This window comes from Hylaeus anthracinus, unplaced genomic scaffold, assembly GCF_026225885.1.
Source record: "Hylaeus anthracinus isolate JK02 unplaced genomic scaffold, UHH_iyHylAnth1.0_haploid 11994, whole genome shotgun sequence".
In the NCBI taxonomy this organism is placed as follows: Eukaryota; Metazoa; Arthropoda; class Insecta; order Hymenoptera; family Colletidae; genus Hylaeus; species Hylaeus anthracinus.
The window spans coordinates 2,822,047-2,828,945 of NW_026534341.1; the positions used below are offsets into that span (position 1 = coordinate 2,822,047).

The following is a 6,899-nucleotide window of genomic DNA, read 5'->3' on the forward strand; positions in this document are numbered from 1 at the left end:
CTTTAATTTTTAAATGAAAGTGGAATGTAGGTTGCTGAAAATTTGACATGTCGGAAAAATCAAAATTTGTTAACCGTTTAAAAAAAAGAAATAACAATCATTGATCTGCATCGTTACTAAGATATAATTCATTAACAGAAAAATATTTGTGAACCGTTTGGAACTTGTGTCTTGTGTCGAATTTAACATCAAATTTTTAACAAAGTGCATTGCATTGCACTTCCGCTATTCTTTGAGATTTTCTAATTACGAGTTATATAGCATAATCTATGCTTGAATGTTATTATTACTCGTGGTTGGAAGATACTGTTTACAGGGGAATACCGGTTTGGAAGTGTCGGTGTTACGGAATTATTATTATTACATTCAGCTTGCGGAATAAAACGACGAGTAGAAGAGAAATTTCCTGTTGGTTCACTTTCACAATTGTTTTGACACTGGGTAGACGAAAGTAAGGTCATTACTTTTTAGAACCGTTTCAAGTTTAATTATTCCTTTATATCTTTGTAAACGAATGATTAATAGTTGATAATAATTAGTAATAAATGCTTTTTTCAAGGGCTGACAGGTCGTTTTCTTGTTCAACGTATTATACGTCATTGAATCGCAAATTATAAGTTAATTATATCATTTTTTACGAATTTTTGAAATATCTGCATCGCAAAATTTAGTTCGCGCTCTTACGAATTGAAGTAATAAACGATTGATCCAAATCCATGATTGATTTGGATGATATTGATTTAAATTTTGTAAAGTTTGTAAACTTTTGAATATAATAAAAATACAATTAATTTAGGTTCGTGTAAATCGCGTAAATGAAAAGAATGGCATAACAGTATCGACATGGTATAGAAATCATTTCATGTAAATATTTTATATTTCATCCATTGTTTATACGCTTCTGTTCGGAAATAACGGAGGCGAAAGGTTTTATTGCAAACGTTGAAAACAAGAGTTGTGGGAAAAGTTTCTCAAGAGCGTCACTTTCTCTGCGTTCGGCTGCTTTCCCAACTCCTTTCCGCCTTGAAACTACACACTCTCAGTCAAGCAGAACGACATAAAAGTCACCTGCGAATTCGTCCTTCCGCAATTTAAACCGAATTACAAATAAGAATGATTCGTACACATTGTCCATTGGTGTGTTTCGTCACAGTTTCGTGGGATATCGTTCAGCTATTTACGACTGCAATTAACAATTGATCGATTATAATTCCGATAGGCAATGAATGTCTGCAGTAACAATTGGCGAATGACCGTTAATTATAATGGCTAATTACAGTTAACAATCGACGATTAATTGCAATTGGAAATATCGAATTGAAAATTCATTACGATTTTACAGTAAATAAATAAAGCCAAAAGAATCAAAGAAATACTACACAATTTTGTACTATTCGTCAATTCTAAACCCTAAAACTTCAATCGAATTATTTAAATTATTTCTCTCGCAATTCTACACCTTAACACTTCAACTTACACCTTATTCGCTATATTGCACGTAGGGTTGTGAAAACATGAAAAAAAAGAAGAAACATAAAGCGTACAAGATTGTGAGAATTTCTATTCTAAAGATTGCTAAATCGTTTCCATACCGCGTTGTGTTCAGATAGATCTTAAAACATTCCCTCGGGCTGGAAAATCTTTGCTTTAACTAACGACAAAAATGGAAACGTTAGCTCTCCTTTTTCCTTTGTTACAGCGCGAGAAATTTCACGGATACGAGCAATTTGCTGGTGTTGAGTAATAACGCAAGCGTCCTCGAGTGGAAGACAGTTAAGTAACAACCTTGATTAACAAATCCTACTTAATTAACTTGTGCCCTGTGCTTTCGTGCTCCTACGTAAAATTGTTACAATTTTTTTTCGTTCAATCGTTAAAAGGTCCTGGTTCGAACGACTGAGAAATAGCTGATTTTCTAGAATTTTTGTCGTCGAAATGGTAAGGAATATTGAAACAAGACTTTTCTGTGATATTGATTAATCCTAAAGCTACTTATTCGCATTTCTTTTTTTTTTTTTTTTTGTTTTTTCATTGACAATTGCTTTAAAATAAATATGAAAACATCGGCCTGGACGACGAACAGTTCTCGAATCACAAATCAATCGAACGTTGCACAGCGGAGTCAATCTTTTATTCTCATTCTTTTCACACTTCGCACTTTTTTAAATACACGTCGCCGTTAATTGTTTGCAATTTGAATATTGTTTGCTTGAACCCATAAAGGGGCGAAGCAACTTTCTAAATTCAACTTCTTTCAGATTCGATTGATTTACGATGGAAAAATTGATTTTGAAAGAAATTCGTTGTTCGTATCTTTTCTGTTTTGTTTTCAATTTTGTTCATTTTAAAAAGAGGGGCGCGGGGGGTAGGGGTGAGGCAACTTTCTAAATTCAACTTCTTTCAGATTCGATTGATTTAAGATGGAAAAATTAATTTTCAAAGAAATTCGTTGTTCGTATCTTTTCTGTTTTGTTTTCAATTTTGTTCATTTTAAAAAGAGGGGGGGGGGGCAACTGCTACCCTTGTCCCCTCCTTAAACACTCCACATTCCACATGCTGGAACCTCTCCTTTCGTTGCGTATAGTAACGATGTCGTACCAGTAAATATGAGTTGAAGAATAATTTTTGGGAAAGCAAGGAAAAGGCGAAAAAAATGAGTAACATCGAAAGCATCGAAACACGCGTTCATTTCGTAAGTGTTCGAAATAGTGTTTTCCGAGTAACCAGATGCCCGAAAAGCACGTTACCCTTGATTTCATATTTTCTTTAATTGTCGAATTCTTTAATTTTAACTTTCTCTTTCGTGTAATTCCGTAAAGAATCGAATTTAACGACTACGCATATATAACGCTGCAACTATGGATGACGAAACACAATCGATTGAAGCACGCGTTACTCAATTTTATAAGAGCCATCCAAATAATGAAAAAATAATACAACCACTTTCCACTTAATCAAAATTTTACGGGCTCGCTCTGTTGCGCAAGGTAACAGAATTTGTATTATTTGAAATAAGTGAATACGATGAATTTTTTAAGTAAATCGTTCACTTATTGACCATGTTTCGGTAAATGGTATTAATATCGGATACAGGACGTTAATTTTGTGACACAAAATATGCAATTATACCGCAATTAATATGCAATTATTGATATTTTTAATGTCCACAAAATATTGCTTATTTTTCCAGACAACGTAACAATTTTTTTTAATGAAAATAACGCTACTATTTTTCCATCGATATATAACAACGTAACAATTTTTTTTAATGAAAACAACGCTACTATTTTTCCATCGATATATAACAACTTATAAATCACTAATTCGGTGTACTAAATCGAATATACTGCTAGTTTTACCAGAGAAACTGGAAAAGAAAAGGTGATATTGTTAAGAAATCATGAATTTACAAAATCATACAGCAATGAAATTATTGCTATTGGTCCAATTGCCAACGTGATTTTGAAAGATCCGTCTACAGTAATTCACCAATTAACCTTTAATCTAGCTGGAAGGTTATCCTGCGATGATTGACTTCTTGGAATCAATTGCTGCCTGTGGGTTGTCCCACGCCCAACTTTTGCGAAACTGTTATTTCCCTTAATCATAGTACCCACGTACTACATAGCCAACAATTTCATTTTCATCTCTAATTAATCTCATCTAACCAATTCTAATACTCTTCGTCCCAGTTTCAACAAATAATTATCGCTCCGATCTAAATACGAAGAAATAAATCGTATTCATCGTTCGTCTATGTTAATTATTATTGTTTCTCGCAACCAAACAGCGAGGAATAAATAAATAGACACCCAAAGAAATGGATAACTCCTTGGTTTCATTTTTATTGGGGTCATTTTAATTGATAGTCTATTCGAAACTTTAGTTTCTCGTCTTCTCATTAATGGAAAATTACTAATTGAAAGAAAAATTATTAATTGACGTGTTAATTACGAACGAATATAGAACATATTGGGTTGATTTATTATACGTCACAAATTAGTATATATTTATGATTGTATGTACGTGATGAATAACTTCAGTTGCAGTTAACAATTAATCATGCTCACAGAGAACTCTTTGCAGGTAGCAATTATTAATTTTTCTGGTGAATGAGGACAAATGATGATCAACGACGGTGATCATATAATTATGTAAAACTTTTTATGCAATTATATATAAATAATAACAGTTCATTAAATCTATTAATTAATATTTTTTTATCGGTATCGATTAATTTATATATTCATTCGATATTCAATGAAATTACACGAGCCTATTTGAATATACCAATAAAAATGAACCCAGTAATCTTTTAAAAGTGTTCTTTTTACAGAAAAAGAAGGATTTGACACGAAGCCTGGATTCTGTGCGAGACCATAAGCTGGCTGCAGCTGTAGCTGCAGCTTAGAGCAAGTAGCAGGTTAGAAAGGTGATATCGCATAGTGCGGCACATTTGTGTGCGTTTATGTGTGGTCAGTGTCCGCTTATTTTACTTCCCGACACAGATTTCTCAATCCTAAGTGACATAGGCGTAGAAGATTTCGCATGACTATTCCAATCTTCTTTACGTTCTCATTATATTAAATAACTCTACAAAATAAACTCTAGTTCTTTATCTACGACTGTCCAATAAAAATTATTCATTTTTCATCCGTTAGATATTCTAATATAATTTTATTTCTCATTATATTATATTTATTTTTTCATTATATTTACAATGAGAATTTAAATTGAAATTAAAATTTCGATCGAAATTAAAATTTAAATTGATTTAATTTTCAATTTGACTAATTCGATTATTCCTTTCGATGTATCAAAATGTTTTATAAGAAAGCATCGAAGCAATCCTTCTGTTCCATCCATGCACATTTTCTAAGGTTATATAACAGTAGCTGTGCCCCGCGGTTTTTCACCCGCGTGGGGATACTAACGTTGCAACCCCTTTTTACCAATTCTTTAAAAAACATATAATTCAGACGAACACATTTGTTGAATAAATAAGCTTTATATAAAAATGTAAATCATTTTATATTACACTATTACATAATATATTTAACGTTCGTTTATTCGCGCAGATATATTCATCCAAATTCTATATATTTTCGAAAACTGAAATTCAATTCCGTTGTTTGTTAATAAAAATGATAATTTGCGAAGAATTCATGAATCGTCAATTTTGGAAAATACGAAGACGAAACGAGGTATTATTTGTCGCAGCGGATCACAGAATTAGAAGATGCTAATAGATATCGATATAGAAGGATGTTGTTTACAGAAATTAATAAAAATAAAAAAATGCACGTCGACTTGATTGACCTCCTCCTTTTCGAAGTTGGTTAACAAATGATAATACAGAGATGATAATTTGGAGCGAAAGTGGCTGATTAAAAGTGCAATTAATTAAATTAAGGGAAATTAATTTCCGGACAGCTCGACATGTATGTATCACAGATATTTGAAATATTTCTGGGGCATGGCCTTGCTCGACCCAACAGTTCTGTTTAATTGTAAGTGTTTGCCGCTCGCTGATCGAACGAAAGGAACTTTTCAGTTTTGCTTCGTTTCCTCAGTAACTACATACTTTACAATTATTCATAACGTGCCACACTGCTCTACTTATTTCGTTTTTCTACATTACATTATCATGCGTGCCTCGTTTATACAACAGACGTGTTCGTCTGAATTCGATTTTTTAAAGAACCGAAAGTGAAATTCAAATGTTGTATGTATCCATATGATAATTAAAGGAAAAAAAAAAAAAGAACAGGAAAGCAGAAGAAAATGTTATTTTAATTGTTCATAAAGAAATATCTTGAAGAAACATTATTGTACCTAATCCAGACCTTTCTCAAAAAGAATCAATTTTAAAATAATCATCGTCTTAGTGTATTTAGTTTGAAACATACGTACATATTATATTTATACACGCTATTATTACGAAGTCGTTCATTTTTTCACAATTTCTATTTACAAAAACCACAATTTTTAAGCACACGTATGTACTATTGTTGAATTGACCTGGACTAGCAAACATATCGAAAGTGTTTATCGTATATTACAATAAATGTAAATGTAACATTTGTCCATATAATAATTAGAAAACAGATAACGTTTCGCTGTCAAACTGCATCGATTTATCCGAAGATTGCAACGGAAATAAATGTAGATGTCCTATGCAAATCCCGCAAACTTGTTGCAGGAAGCCAATGCAATCGGACGATGACTTGGAAAGTCAATGAAACCCGTCGATCCACGACGGCCCCTGCGAATTCCCTTACTCATTATTATGACTAATTGACTTCACTCTCTCATCATTTAGGAACCTCGGAATCGAGTCGTAATCGACGGGAAATAACGTCACGGTTCTTTCAAAATCTCCTCCAATAAGAAACCACCAAGGACGAGGTTGTGATTCTCCTCCGAATGAAAGCAAACTTTTATTGCAGAAATTCCTTCCGCACTTAAACCGATTTCTAACCGCTCGATACGATTACAATTTCGATGCACAGCTGACGTTTATTGCGTCGAACGATTCCTTTTACCGGTTATTGTATTCTAATTAGATCCACGTTATCACGTTCAACGCCAAACAAATATCATTTAAAATTTCTGCTACGATTGAATATTATTTAAACTACCGGAGACTGCGTAATCAAACATTTCACGTGGCATTTATTTTCGTTTCCTCGTCAAAATTGATGAATTTCATTCAAATTCGTTTCTTTTCATACTCGACACTCGGAATTAAATTTTTTAATTATTCAATCAAAAGTTACGTATTACACTTTAAGAAACGATAGTGATACCGACAACTATCGTACTTACAAGGAAAACTTTTCAGGCTTTACGAACGGGTACAAACGATTCTAAAGAACGGGGAAAAAACAGATTTCAAA

The 6,899-nt window shown here is 32.8% G+C and overlaps 1 protein-coding gene across 1 annotated transcript in view; it reads right to left on the reverse strand.

Moving 5' to 3' along the window:
• Positions 1–6,899, reverse strand: part of LOC128888733 (uncharacterized) — a 17,914-nt gene that overhangs the window by 7,254 nt on the left and 3,761 nt on the right. The window lies entirely within an intron of this gene.